This window comes from Xenopus tropicalis, chromosome 2 (genome assembly GCF_000004195.4).
Source record: "Xenopus tropicalis strain Nigerian chromosome 2, UCB_Xtro_10.0, whole genome shotgun sequence".
In the NCBI taxonomy this organism is placed as follows: Eukaryota; Metazoa; Chordata; class Amphibia; order Anura; family Pipidae; genus Xenopus; species Xenopus tropicalis.
The window spans coordinates 126,589,743-126,606,301 of NC_030678.2; the positions used below are offsets into that span (position 1 = coordinate 126,589,743).

Consider the following 16,559-nt stretch of genomic DNA (forward strand, 5'->3'; position numbering starts at 1 on the left):
GCCTTTTTGGTTGCTTTGAACAATAAATTTAGTTTTTGGAATATTGTGCATGGTCTCAATGATTTGGCAGCTTACTGGCCCTTGTGTATAGGGTTAGAATCACTACCATGCCAACTTATATCTGGCTAGGGCTGGGCAAGATACTGATCCAAACAATAACCTTTGAAAATATGGCCCTCTGTTATTAAGTAGCTGGATAGTATTCAGATCTGTTAAGCTATTTTTTGCCACATGAAATTTATAATAGAACTGGTGCCCAACTAAAACATTTTGCCATTTATTTTTCTATTTACTGTACATAGAAAATAGAACAAAAGCTGTTAAAAACAAGTCAACAGCTGACATGGAGCGTTCCTTTCCCTTTTAGGTTCATATAAAGCGTGGGAGCATTTCTAGATGTAGATCAACATTTTAAAATCACAATATTCTGAGACAGCCAGCATGAGAGACAGCAGTTTTAGCCTTTGTAGATCTCAACATTCTTGGATAATCTCACAGAGGGTTTTGTAAACTATGAATGTGAAACATTTTTTCACCTAATTTACAAAGTAAATATAATTTGATGGGTAAGACTACGGTCCTTGTTTTCACTCTCCCAGCTGACAGGGCTCATGTATTTGCTTTAACTAAAGTTAGCTGAAACATGCCACTCCTTCCTTTTAACAGCACCATGCAAAACTGCACAGATTAACACAATGTCCCATGCTGAGAGAGCCCAGTTTGTTATGGTCTGTATGAAGTCTAGTTACCATGGGGCACATTCCAGCACCTGAAACTGAAAACATACTTGTTGTTATGTCTTATGTAAGCTATCAGAGCAACTTCTTCCACTAAAGACCTTCTCCTTCTCATCATCATACTATTCTAGGTAATCTTTTGGTGCTACAGCTGTTACAACTACAAAATTGCAACTGCCAGATGCTGCCACACCTGGAAGTATAAGACAAACCAAATCAAGGTGATAAGTAGAATTATTTACATCAAAACATAGGAAAATCGGGGTGTAGTACTCACTAGTATTTAAAAGAAGGGGAAAAAAAGGCCTAATAAACAAAACCATTATTTCCAATTTAAAGGAAGACTCTGTGTACATGTTACTAATGGACTTTACCTGAAAACAATTTGAAAATTTTGTCACCAAAGTCACATCAAACCATCCATGGTTTAAAATAATCATTGCATAGATATCTAGAGCAGTTAAAGACCATCCCAGTCATCACCAAAACTATCCATCTTATGATCTGTATGATCTACAGAAAGCTAAATTCAAGGGTAACGTCTCCTTGTCTTTATATGTTGCCTTTGCCTCTTTTATGTGCTGCTGATGCTAAGATGAAAAACTTTAGTCTCTGTGCTAGATGTTTTATATACTTCATACTTTAAAAATGCAATGATCTCATCTAAACTACATTTACACCACTGTGATTTCATTATTGAAAATATTATAGAAAATGTCTCTGGATGCCTTCCTGCCATATCCTTTCTACTACTATCTCTACAACATCTTAAATGCAAAATATGGACTTTTCTGTCTTTGGATTTCTGCCGTCTTTATCCTTTTTTTTTCTCTTTCTATTATCAGTTACCACCGATAAACTAAGGTCAATAGTACTCGAACATCATTACTCTAAAACCTTCTGAAAAAGAATGATATGATAATATACAGTTAACCATAAATTACTGCTAACATGTAAAAAGCTTGGCAATATGCACAGGGAAATTATAGCACTAGGGCATTCATCGACCAAAAAAAATTTATTTTTTACAAATAAAAACTGATAAGTTGCATTTGAATATCTTTCATGTGCAATTGCTTTAGGGCACTGACAGATTAGCTGTTCATGCTAAATCTCCTCTACCTCTCCTGAAAACTGAAGTGCTGTATGTTTTCCCACTGGCAATTTACATAATTGTCGGTGGGAAAACATAACTATCACTTAGGTTAAGCAACGCATATGTTTTCCCACCAGCAATCTACATTACTACCAGCTGGAAAACATTTTTAGGTTATTAGCCTGTGGCAGAGAATATTTATCTTGGCCAACTTATGTCCATGAGTGCAGAGCATTGGTTCTGTTGCTCTCAGCCTGTGTTTTTCTACAGGCTGAGAAGAGCGGATCCACCCACTTCCACATCCCTATTTATCTCTAGTAAAAAGCACAGCTTATGCCAGAGTGCAGACACACGCAGCCTGCCTGCTTTTAGTGATTTTCAAGCCAATCTCCGCTCCATGTACCTGCACTCAGCCGGAAGCTGTACTTTTCAGCGCAGGTACACAGAGATGCGGAAGGGAGCGGATCTTCTTTACTCAGCCTGTAGAGAAGAGAATTAAAAAAACAGAAGTTATCTTTTCTATCACTGTTTAAGCTAACAAGGGAAATATGTCATTTTGTTCTGCTCTGCCATAAATGGTTGCTTTGATATTTCCCCAAGTCCATGAGACCATAGTACTATCTGTTAGGACTCACCCAAATAATTTAACTGTTTTGGGATTATACAAATACAATATAACACTATACAGTATAACAATATAACAGATTTTGGCACAAGATTAGGAAGACTAAGGTGACAGTGTCTGTACATACACACAAGGGCTGCCCCATTAAGCATAGTTTTTGCATAGTAAATACAATACTGCTTATTAAAAGGGTTGTTGACTCTTAAGTTATAGAATGGTCAATTCTAAGCAACTTTTCAATTGATCTTCATTTATCTTTTATACTTTTTGAATTATTTGCCTCCTACTTCTGCCTCTTTCCAGCTTTCAAATGGGGGTCACTGAACCCAGAAAGCGAAAAACTATTGCTCTCTGAGGCTATGACTGTAATGTTCCTGTTACTTTTTACTGCTTATCTTTCTATTCAGCCCCTCTACTATTCATATATCAGTCACTCTCTCAAACCACTCCCTGGTTACTATGGTAAAGTGGACCCTAGCAACAATATAACTGCTGAAATTACAAACTGGAGAACGAAGACTACTTACAAATTGTCTCAGATCAGCACTCTCTACATCAGTGATCCCCAACCAGTGACTCGTGAGCAACATGTTGCTCCCCAACCCCTTGGACGTTGCTCTGAGTGCCCCCAAACCAGGTAGATTTTTTTTTTCTTTAATTCCTGACTTGGTGGCAAGTTTTGGTTGAATAAAAACAAGATTTATTACCAAATAAAGCCCCCTGTAAGCTGATAGTGTGCATAGAGGCTGCCTAATAGCCAATCTTAGCCCTTATTTGGCTCCTCCATGAACTCTTAAAGGTGCTTGTGTTGCTCTCCAAGTCTTTTTACATTTGAATGTGGCTCACGAGTAAGAAAGGTTGGGGACCCCTGCACTACATAATACCAAAAGGTGAACAACCCCTTTAACTCTTTTACTGCCAACGACGTATGGGATACGTTGTGGCAGTAAAAGGGCTTAACTGCCAACGACGTGTTCCATACATCGTTGGCATTTAAGCGCTGCTCTCTGCAGCGGCGGCATGTGCCGCCGCTGCAGAGAGCTTCTATACATGACAGCCCCCCTGGGCAATGTGCCAGGGGGGCTGTCATGAGGGTCCTGCGAGACGATCGCTCGCAGGACCCTCCAGGAAGCAGCAGACGCGATCGCATCGCATCTGCTGCTTCCTGCTTCCTACTTCCACCCCCTGCCGGCCGGCCCACTGAGGAGGAGGCGATCGGGTCTTCAGGACAGGTAAGGAGTTTTTTTATTTTTTTCATTTACACACTTACACACACACTTACATACATTTATACACATTTATACACACTTACATACATTTACACACACTTACAGCACACATTTTAGCAGTTTTTTTTTTCTTTTCATTTTTCACACTTTTATACACTTATTTACACTCATATACACACTTACACACTATCACACAACTTTTACACATGTACACACATGTATACACAAACACTTTGGGTTTTTTTTTTCATTTTACCACTTTGTTTTTAGTTTCTTTTACCTAAAAACTGTTTATTTTGACAGCGTGACTATTGGATCAGATATTCTGACCACTAATTACACTGTCATGTGACTTATTTTGTTGTTTCACTGATTTGCACAATTTTTGTGGTTTTATCGCATTGTATCCCTGTATAAGTGTTCCTAATCTGTTTTTAGCGTAGCTTTGCCAGGTGTAACTTTGGTGTACAAAAATAACTTTACCTATTTTGAATTCATCAGAATGTGTACTTTCTACTTACTTTTGCAACATTTTTAGGCGATTTTCTGAAATGTCATAAAAACCAATAACTTTAGGAAAGCTCTGCAGATTGGTACTTTGGTGTAGAAAGGACTCTTTACCCTTGTTGGATTTGTCAGAATTTGTACTTTCCAAAAATATATGGTTTTGTGGGGGTCACTGTATAGTTAAGGGAAGTTTCGGCACATAATACACTGACAGGGGGCTCTGTGTGCAAAAGCTGAGCTGGCAGGCGAGAAATCCTTATGCGCTATTTCCATTTTGGGTTCAGTACATACCACAGACTTTGGTATATCTATGCATATTGGGCATCAAACTGTTCAGTAGACCATAGGTGTTCCTATTGGGGGTGATTTGTCTTTATCTGATCTTTATCAAGAAATTGTGAGAGATAAATGCGGCAAATTGCAACATTTTTATGCGATTTTCGAAATGTCATATAAATCTGCAAACTTAGGAAAGCTTTACAGCTTGGTACTTTGAAGCAAGAAGAAATGTTTACCCATCATAGATTCGGGGGGGATGTGTACTTTTAAAAAATATATGGCTTTCTGGGGTGAGCATACTTTTTTTGTAGCATTATCCCACATAAAGGATATAAATGTGTTGATTTTGCAGGAGCTGAAATGATAGATCATATGGGGGTATGTTCCCATTGGGGCCACATACTTAGTTTGATGCCCAATATGTATAGGTTTACCTGTTCAGTGGACCCCTGGTGTTCATATTTAGGGTGTTTTATCTTGGTACCTAATGCTATGTGGGAGATAAGATGCTGCAAAGTGGAAGCTTTGAGGGGATTTTTGGAAATGTCATCAAAATTGCTAACTTTACAAAAGCTGTGCGGCTTGGTACTTTGGAGTAGAAAGACATGGGTACCCATTTTAGATTCGGGGGAATGTGTACTTTCCAAAAATATATGACTTTCTGGGGTGAGCATACTTTTTACTAGCTTTATCCCACATATAATGATGTAAATGTGTTGATTTTGCAGGAGTTGAAATTACAGAAATGACAGTACATATGGGGTATGTTCACATTGGGGCCCCTACATGCCACATACTTAAGTAAACCTATACATATTGGGCATCAAACTGTTCGGTGGACCCCTGGCATTCATATTTAGGGTGTTTTATTTGGTTACTTTATGACCTGTAGGAGATAAGATACTATAGACTGGAAGCTTTGAAGCGATTTTTAAAAAAAAATCACAAATTTTGATAAAAACCAATAACTTTAGGAAAGCATTGCGACTTGATAAGTTGTGCCTATTCTGTATTCCCCAGAATCTGTTCCAAAAATGTACAATTTTCTGAGATAAACCTTCTGTTAGTGGAATTTTTGGCCTTGAAATCTAAAGTATGCAGCTTTCTGGAGCAGTGCTTTGGAAATTTGGTAGTGTACTGCTGGGAGTTTTTGACCTATACAAGTGAGAAATCTCCATAAAACTATATATATTTGGTATTGGCACGTTCAGGAGACATGGGACTTTCCAAATCAGTTGTATATTCGTGCATAAAATAATTTTTGTTTCTAGTATGTGTGATTATATTATGGAAAATTTGATTTTTTTTGCATTTTTAGACATTTAGCAGCCTATATCATGTTACAAAATTGGAATTACACAAAAATTCTACCATATTTTGAAAGCTTAGGTTGTTCTGAAAAAAACGATATATTGTTTTCCTGGGTAAACTAAAAGTCCCCCCAAGGAAAGGCCCCTAAAGTGAAACAGTGCAAAATGTTCAAAAACTGTCTGGCAATACAAGTTCCACTTTGACCAAAACAGCTGGCAGTAAAAGGGTTAAGCACTATCTGCTTGTTGATAAAAGTTTCATGCAGCAGTAAAAGGTACACAGCACATTAGCAAGTGTTTTCCAGCAATCACCATGGTAGTCTAGGCAGAGGTACTGCCTGCCTGATAACAAGCGGGCAGCAAAATGCACAAACTTCCCTTGAATAGATAATCATGGTAATTGCACTGACCCTGCTATTGCAACAGATTATTGACTCAAAAGGCAAATATGCCATTACCCTAACACTATTCAAGATGCCTGCTTCACACGTCAATGCACATCTTATAATCTCCCCTCATGGTTACTGTACTGGTGACTTGACAGCACAGCCTATTATCTACTTTAGTAGCTGGTAACAGCAGATCATGCTCCATGTTCTATTTTAGTCCTACTCTGGCAACACTACCTTAGTTCTTTCTCTGTTTAGGATAATGCCCAGTTTTCAGCCAAACCATCAGCCAACACAAGGTTAATAAGCAGTGCATCACTGAAGGGTTAAGTGCATATGGTTAGTCCAATAGCTAATACTTTGCATCAGCATCAGCAGTGGGTTTAAATGATACATTGCACAGCCTATACTTATTACAGACTTGATAAAAGACCTACATACCTGGAAGAGGCCAAGCAAAATATATGTCATAAGCAAGTACAATCTACAGTATTAAATCCACATAGCAGTGGGTAAATTACTATTAAGTTACATAGTAACACAACAGCTGAGATAAACAAGTACACCAAGCGCAGGATAACTATGTCCCGAATGGAATTTCTCCACCGGTTTCTAGAGAAGTTTCTATTGCTCAGCAGACATGATATTTTTAATCAAGTGTCAGTGATAATACTTTATAGACTGGCTTTTGTCACAGTGGGACCCAGATAAATGTAAAAAGTTCACCAATACATGCTTATGTGCAACTTTAATGACAAGTCTAACATCGACAGAATAGACACAAATAGTTCAATGGAACTAGTTTTGGGGTAAGAAAATCAATTAATTGTTAAATCAGTTGCAATTTGGGAAAATCTGTAACGTGTATACATTCTGCACAGGTATTGCTATACCCATGCTGTATTTTTCCAGCAGTGCTAAAGTCCAATGGCACAAAGAAAATCAGTAAATCCACAATGTCAGTATTAAAAATACAGTATAAAACTCTACATTTACTTAAAAATGTGTGATGTGTTGATTATAGCACCTCTTGCTGGACTGGACACTTGCAGACTTTGAAATGCCCTGTCTGAGATAACCCTTGAGAACTTGTGAATGCAGGGGCAAACAGTTCACCTACACATTTTACTATTACTAAATATTCTTTTTAGTTTGTTTATTCTTTACTTTGATCAGAACTGAATACATGCTACTGTAAGTCTCCTACTGGTCTAATAACCTATAGCAACCAATCAGCAGGCAGCATTTAAGGTAGCAGAAGCCAACAGACAAGACTTGGCACTGTGGGAGGCGGAGTCTGGGTAGGGGAGAACAGATTCTGCCACATTGTTTCAAGAATCAAACCCTGGAGTGCAGAAAGAACCAGGCAACTAACTGCGTTTAACTGGTTTTTAATTAGTGCAACTGCAGTTTAATTGCTAACGTATATTGGGAAGTTACTTAGAATTACATTTTCTTTCATGAGGCAAAAAGTTATTTTGGATTAACATCAAAAAGAGAAAATATTATCAAACATCCACTACAATTTGGGTGCGTCAGTACAGACATGATAGTTGTTACTTTCCAATATGTATTTGGTGCAAGTGCCAAAGACAGCAGCTAGAAGACTCCTAAAGGAAGGGGGCACACAGGGACTAAGCAAAATCTCCCATTATATAAAGATTCCCTTGCAGCTCAACAAACCTGCCCTGCGCAAGGCTGACAAATACGAGCACACCTTCAGCAAAGCTATGCAGCTCACAGAAATCTACAGACAACTGTACGTCTGCTGTTGCAAAAATAGAAATGACAACACCCTGAAGTTACACATTGCTATTTACAGGCTGCTAAAATGGCCAGGTACTCTAAAGACACAAGAATGATTGTTGTGCAGCAAATTCATTTTTGAATTAAGTTGTTCTGGGTGTACAGAAAAAGAGGATTGTGTGTGTATATGTTTAAATAATGATTTTTTTCCATCTCTAATTATTCTTTGTAAAATGACATTCCCAAACAATCAGTGGAAAAAACACACAACTCCAGTGCAAGTCATATAGAAAGTTAGTGTTGCATCTTCTGTAGAGGAGGAGCCCTTGCGATTTGTGGGTATTATTGCATCACTGTACTGTGCTTAGCCCCTTGCCAGACTTCTTAGAATTATTTGTGCCATCATCAGGGCCGCCATCAGAAATCATGGGGCCCCTCATAAGAAAATTTTCTGGGCCCCCCTCCCACCAGTACAAAAGACTCACAGCCAGCAGGCCCCCCCCCCAATACATGGTAGCCAGCAGTGCCCCCCCCCTAGTACATTGGTAGCCAGCAGTGCCCCCCCCAGTACATTGGTAGCCAGCAGTGCCCCCCCCCAGTACATTGGTAGCCAGCAGTGCCCCCCCCAGTACATTGGTAGCCAGCAGGGCCCCCCCCAAGTACATTGGTAGCCAGCAGGGCCCCCCCCCCAAGTACATTGGTAGCCAGCAGCCCCCCCAAGTACATTGGTAGCAAGCAGGGCCCCCCCCCCCAAGTACATTGGTAGCCAGCAGGCCCCCCCCAAGTACATTGGTAGCCAGCAGGCCCCCCCCCCCAAGTACATTGGTAGCCAGCAGCCCCCCCCCCCCCAAGTACACTGGTAGCCAGCAGGGCCCCCTCCCCAAGTACATTGGTAGCCAGCAGGGCCCCCCCCCAAGTACATTGGTAGCCAGCAGGCCCCCCCCCCAAAGTACACTGGTAGCCAGCAGGGCCCCCTCCCCCAAGTACACTGGTAGCCAGCAGGGCCCCCTCCCCAAGTACATTGGTAGCCAGCAGGGCCCCCCCCCCAAGTACATTGGTAGCCAGCAGCCCCCCCCCAAGTACATTGGCAGCCAGCAGGGCCCCCTCCAAGTACATTGGCAGCCAGCAGGGCCCCCTCCCCAAGTACACTGGTAGCCAGCAGGGCCCCCTCCCCAAGTACATTGGTAGCCAGCAGTGCCCCCCCTAGTACATTGGTAGCCAGCAGCCCCCCCCCCCCCCCAAGTACATTGGTAGCCAGCAGGCCCCCCCCAAGTACATTGGTAGCCAGCAGGCCCCCCCCAAGTACACTGGAAGCCAGCAGGGCCCCCTCCCCAAGTACATTGGTAGCCAGCAGGGCCCCCCCCCCAAGTACATTGGTAGCCAGCAGGCCCCCCCCCCCCAAGTACATTGGTAGCCAGCAGCCCCCCCCCCCCCCAAGTACACTGGTAGCCAGCAGTGCCCCCCCTAGTACATTGGTAGCCAGCAGGGCCCCCCCCAAGTACATTGGTAGCCAGCAGCCCCCCCCTAGTACATTGGTAGCCAGCAGGCCCCCCCCCCCCCCAAGTACATTGGTAGCCAGCAGGAACAGCACAGCACGGAACAGCACAGCACAGCACCCGGCGTCTTCAGCGCCAGCTTCGCGTTCCTCCGGTGAGGTAGTTCCTTGGCGAAGCCTCTGCACTTCTGAGTGCCGGCAGAAGACAGGCCCTTTTATAAGGTTGCGCCCCGTGCGTACCGGCGTGCATGTACGCACGGGGCGTGACCAATAGGATCACCCGCTGACCACCAATGACAGGGCCCGGAATTAATTTAAGGGGGCCTGAGCTATTAAGAAAACTTGAGCACAGCCGGGCCCCCTTTTAAGATTAAAATTGTCCAGGCCCGGGACGGCTGTACCCCCTGTGCCCCCCTGATGGCGGCCCTGGCCATCATCCTTTAGCTGGGAAATGTCCGATACACATTTTTAACAGATATAAGGGTTGATTCACTAAAGTGCAATAACGCTTAACGCATGCTTTTTTGGGCAAAAATTGACGAAAAAAAAAACCGGCGCGATTCGCTAAAGTATTGTCGCATGCGTTAAGTCGCATATCGCATGTGCTAAATAACACATGATCACGCATTAATTCTCACGCAGAAATAATACTAACGCATGATTCACAAACACATAGACGCGCTAAATATCGCATTAGTCTGTGCTAAAATTAACACCTACTTGGGGCAGGCGGTAATTATAGAAAAGTACAGTTCATGAGCTTTTGGCAACACAATATGGACTTTGCAGTGTGACAGTAGTTTTCTGAAAGTAATGGCGTGTATGGTTAATATGGCATGCGTTTTTTCGCATGCGGTGAGAATTTGTGCCGCTGCGTTAATTAGCGTGTGTTGTGTCAAATACTGCACGAAAATAGCCTTTGCGACTTAAATACCGCAAACAGCATCGCGTCTAAATTACCTAAAGTATCCTTTTAGTGAATCGTGCGTTAAGTCACGAAAAAATAAGACGCGATAAAATTTTTAATGCATGCTAATAGCGCTCATTTTAACGCACCTTAGTGAATCAACCCTATAAAGTCTTATTTTTGCACTTTGTCTACTCACTGAACCCAGAGGCACCTTGCATTTTACACTGAATCCAGGTTGTGGTCAAGAGGTGGTCATTCAAAACGTCCAAGTTAGGGAGTGCCAAGATACTCATTGTACTATTTTTTGCTCTTTACCCCTCATTGCAGGGTAAAGAGCAAAAATCACATTGGTATGCACTAGATTAGCTTTTGTGCACTTTGTGCTTTTCTTATGGTAGGAGTTTGGTGCAGCCCTACACTGGCAATCGCAGCAGAGCCCTCACACCATCATCAGGAAATGTATGAATGCAGAGGCAAAAATAGTCCAAGTATGGACCCTAAGGGATGCAACATGCACTCCTTAGCATGCCATAGAAAATCAGCCAATTAGCCAATTTTCTGTTTGAGTTTCTAAGCCACTGTAGAAAATTCTTCTTCTTTAGATGTGACGCTCATCCCCTTTAACTTGTGGCTTTATGTAGTCCATGCTCAGTAATTGCTTGGTTTTGCTGTTTATTTTTGCTTTGTATTTTTAGGAGACACACCTGTCCAGGAATTCTGATGTGCCCTAAATGTCATAATACCTTGCATCAGAGTAAATCAATTAATGCATCATTCATGCTAGTTTCTCTAAGAGAATTTCAGGCCACAATAAAATGGAAGCATGTCGGGGGATTATGCTGCCCAGTATGTATGGTATGATCACAAGCTTAACAACTTGACATTGCATCCACTTTCAGGCTTGCCATACAGACAGACATTTAGGTATAGGAGTATTTGTATTCTGATGCAGAAACACAGGGATATTTATCTAGGTTGTTCAGAGTAAAAAATTCAACATGCACTCTAGCCTTGGCAAGTTAATATTTAATATAGACCTTATTAGTTTCTCATTTACTATCAAATATGTTAATAGACGTGATGACAAAACGTTTAGCTGCCAAGTTATTTCTTCCCTAGACTATAATTTTCTGACAAATCTCATTATCTCAGGAGTTGCCTTGGGTGTGACAAAACTATTTAAGTACAAGTTCTATCTAGAAGGATGTCTTATTCCTACCACTAACCCTGTATGTAATTCACTGACTAGGCTAAAAATAAAAAGAATACACTATTTATATGCATTTGGAAAATGTAAATCATTTGTGTTGCCACAGGAAACAGATTTGCATTACATGCTCATGGTGAATTATAATGTGCAGTCACACAATACTGGATGACTGATGTGGAATTCAGCTATAATGAGCGCCATATTATACAATTATAGCACTTATGAAATGCAGGTATGGGTATGGTATATGTTATCCAGAATGCTTGGAACCTGCGTTTGTTTTTGGGTTTTTTTGTTTTTTAATAACACCTTAAGTCTGCTAAAACATTTGAAAATTAAATAAACCCAATAAGATTGTTTTGTTACCAATATGGATTCATGCAGCTTACTTAGGATCAAGTACAAGGTACGGTTTTATTAGTACATGTATGGCACCTGTTATCCAGAACGCTTGGGACCTGTGGTTTTCTGGATACAGGATGCTTCTGTAATTTGGATCACCATACCTTAAGTTTGCTAAAAAAGATTTAAACATTAAAAAAAACCAATAGGATTGGTCTGCCCCCAAAAGGATTAATTATATCTAAGTTGGGATCAAGTAAACGGTACTGTTTTATAATTACAAAGAAAAAGGAAATAATTATCAAAAATTATTTGCTTATAATGGAGTTTATGGGATATAGCCTTTCTGTAATTGGGAACTTTCTGGATAACGGGTTTCTGGATAATGGATCCCATACCTGTACAGAAAAAAATGAAATAGTTTTCAGAAATTAAAATTATTTGCTTAAAATAAGCTCTATAAGAGATGGCCTTCCTGTCATTTAAAGTTTCTGGCTATTGGTTTTCCAGAATATACAAAATAGGGCTCAGATAAATCTTTGGATAAAATCTTTAAGGGGAAGTTTAGCATTCTGATGGCGATGTTGCCAGATGGGTTTAGGAAGTACAAATCTATTTGAAAAATAAGTATGTTTTGAGATTTTGCACCACAATGACAATGGAACGTAGAGTCCACCCATGTAAATTTCAAACAAAACCCCATATGTTTATTTATAAAAGATTGTGCAATAATTACATAAAACAACTATTAGTCAACACCTGTGATCACAGATGTTGAAAGAGCAGTTTATTTACAGCAACCACAAATCAAGATCTCCAATGGCAGCTTAAGGGTTACCCAAGTGTTGCATAACACAAAAACTATTCCAAACCCAAAAGGGCAACTCAGTTGCTCAAAATAACTAGGAGTGCCACTTGGAAGAAAGAGAAACTGACGAGAGCTCAGCATTTTCAATAGAAGCTATGCAGACACTTAGAACTTGGCTTCAACAGCAGCTTAGAACTAAGTATTTGCAGGCTCTCAACAAGAAAGCTGAATGCATAACACTTTTAAAAGGATAAATTGTGTCCAAAATAATGATTTAGTTGCAGCTTCTAAACCAGTAAGTTCCTCTTAATACATGTGAATTAGATAGAACAAAAAGCTGGATGAACTTCAGCACATAGACTTAGTAGATTACGTAGATAAAGCAAATAAAACAAAGACTTCCAGCAATAAACATAAAATTGTCACTCAATTACAGCATAAGTGGGTCACAGTTTCACACAGTCTAGGTAGGGATGTATGTGAGAGCGTACTGTAATAATCCAATGGTGTCTCGCAAGAACATAGGTAACAGCATCTACTGATGGTTTCTAAACATTCTAATATACCCCCCAACAAAGGAAGTTAACAAAGAATCTTTAACTTTAGGATAAATTGGGGGGCTAACACGTTGTTGTCCTAGAACTAAGATTCTGTAACTAGTAGCAGTAAGCGTGAAGGAATCCCTCCACAGCTTGTCCCAGGTTCATCTACTCACACAGGCAGATAACTCTGCCATTATAGCTACGTGAAAGTTTTATGCAAGTGAGAAAATATTTCTTATTATTGAACGTGCTACTTTACCTAATGGAGTGTGTGGAATTTTACAAGTAATATTTATCACCAGTGGTTTACTGCACACTTTAGACATTTCTTTTACTAGGAACATCAAATTGTTGAAATTCTCTGCAATATGCAATATTTTTACTAACCCCCATAAAATAGTTTTTCAAGGTGAGTAACCCATAGCAGGCAATTAGATGTTTGCTTTTAAACGAGTGACCAGTAAATCCTTTCTGTTGATATGCTGCTATAGATTAGCAAACTTTGTACTTTTTATTACATTCCCCTAATATGGGCCCTGGATTTGCACATTTAATTTATTTGTGTTTCTAAGCAATATTTGTAACTGTTTTTCTTAATTATTATAAGGAATAAAAGTATCTATGTAAGCCTTTGCTTTTCCCTTGGTAGGTGGCTTTTTCTGTCAAGAGGCCATAAAGCTTCATTTGGGTGCTGAAAAACAATAGCACAGATGATTGACAAAATTATCAAGCTGCAATACAATTAAAAGGACAACACCGCTGTTTTAAAAAGCCCATATCAGAGCTGTGATGACTCCTTACTCCTAAACATCTATAATTTGCAGCTATACTGCAAAGTGTGAAAGTCCAGCAGCTAAAATAGAAAGACCAGAGTTTCTGGAACAAAGTCTTAAGGCTTGAAGACTGAAAGACAATCAAATGTAAGGTGCATGTAGAAAGGAAAATACATACCTATTTCACACTTTGCAGACTGACTGCTATAATACTCTTAGGGAGAACTCAGACTGCTAAAATGCATTTGCCAACCTGTGTTCTGCCTTTGACAGAGGCTGGTGCTGTTCAGTTAGGAACATGCACACACTTCTAATGTTCTAGACACCCCCCTCTTGCAGTTCATTGCCAATGAACTCAACTGAAATGAATGCAGCTTGGCATGAAAGTGTTTAGGGCAGTGTACAAGTTTTAACATTTATGTCATTAAATCTGATTAGAGTCAGAGCACAATGATTGATTAGCAACAACAAGTACAGTATACCTTCTTAAAAGAATATGTTCCAATTTTGCCGTTTTGCTAACAATAGCAGGTACCAGAAATAATATATGAACAAAATACAAATGCACAGGCTCTGAGGGCGCAAACCACACCTTAACTCAGGGTGCAAAACATTATACTATGGTTTACTTTGAATTCCCAGAGCTCCTACAGGTTTCATCTTACACTTCGTAAAGTGAAACATTTCTAGATAAAAGAAAGGTTTCATAACAATGGAAGTTCTCACAGCTTTCTGATACGGATGGGACTGTGAAATGCTCAGCAACAATCAAAATGGGAACAAGGTAATTTAAATCAAATGCAGATTTCCGCTTACAGGTATACTTGTATTGTGTGTGCCTCAGTGAATACTAGCATTAAATCTTAAAGTGGACCTATCACCCAGACATAAAAAGCTGTATAATAAAAGTCCTTTTCAAATTAAACATAAAACCAAAATTAATATTTATATTAACACATTCAAACCCATTATAAATGCATTTAAAAATCCCAGCTGTCAATCATATACTGCCTGCCCCGCCTCTATGCCTTAGGCATAGAGGCGGGGCAGACAATTACTTAAAATTTTCATTCAGCATTTACATTCCCCCTACCTTCTCACCATCTAATTGTGTAGCCAGTGAATGGGCAAGGGCATCAGGTCCCCCATTCTGGCACATACACAAGATTTTGGGATGATAGAAAGCTTGCCTTAATAACAGTGCCCACAAAATGGCAGCTGCCTGCTGGCTGTGATTGTATATTCCCAAGACTGAAGATTTATATCATTTATATAGTATGTGAAGTTAATTTTGCTTAAAAAACACAATAGAAAAGAAATTGGAATTATTTCTTAGAATGACAGATCCCCTTTAACATGAATAAATGAAAATATGATTTCTTAAGCTATGGTTTGTGATTAGAAAATCCTACATGATGTTTATGGTGAGCCTCTCTGAAACCCTTTCATACATGAAATGTCTTCAATATTATACCTCCCAATGTGCCCCTATTTTTGTAGGACAGTCCTGGACCAGTAAACAGGAGTTTAAGACAGTGGGCCTCATTTATAAACACTGCCAAATTTGCAACTGGGCAGTAACCCATTGCAATCAACTAGTCATTAGCTTTTTTCAGCCATTGGGCTGAGGAAAAAAAACATAGAATTATGAGAAAATTGCAAAAGAATGGCATTTAGTGGGCTGGTCTGTCATTTCCAGATGTAGTATCTATATGTCTATATGACCATCTACCACCCTCATACAATGCTAAGCATACATTATGAATGCAAATTGTTTTTCCTGTGTACATACTGTATTCTTTGCTTTCCTATTTTTGTTAACTAAAACTGGGAAAAGTTGTCCTGCTATAGTATTTCATGGTAACCCATACGCAATTAGCTATGTTCTGTTTAATGAAGGAAAGCTAATAAAAGACATCTGACTAGTTGCTATAAGTTACTAGGCCATATATGCCCAGTGTCCTTATATAAGCCTCCATAACAAATCATTTTATTGCCAAGACTAGCTTTGTGTAGAGTAATCCACAAATTAGTCAGAAAAAGATGAATTCAATGGAAAAATGGGGGAGTGGCAATCCCTCAGTTTAAGGAATTTCAAACATTAAATAAAGCACTGAATGGGAGAAATAGGCCTTAATACATGCAAAATATAATTGAATGTAATTCTGTACACTGATACTTTGACTTGTCATAACCACAAAACATCCCAAGAGCGAAAGAATGAGTGACAGACAGTACCAAGTGGATGATCCGTCAGCAAGGCAACAATCCTTTGGAGTCACTTCTAAAAGTGTCCAGTGACTTATCTATATTTATCCGTAGCACTACCGGAACTATAAACACAGCATTCCCATGTGATGTCTTAGTCCCAAAAATCCATAATACTATTTGAACAAAGGGTGTTCTTTAATCAAGCATGTTTGTGTATACACGTGGATACAAGACAGAGGGACATGAATGCAGTATGTCTTTACATGGCTATGGATATGACTAGTTGCAGAGGTGCACTGAAAATATAATGTACATACAAATATAATGTACCCACAGTCTTATAGGATCTT

The 16,559-nt window shown here is 39.8% G+C and overlaps 1 protein-coding gene across 15 annotated transcripts in view; it reads right to left on the reverse strand.

The window, feature by feature from the left end:
• lmo7 (LIM domain 7 protein) overlaps positions 1–16,559 on the reverse strand; it is a 115,994-nt gene that overhangs the window by 43,162 nt on the left and 56,273 nt on the right. The window lies entirely within an intron of this gene.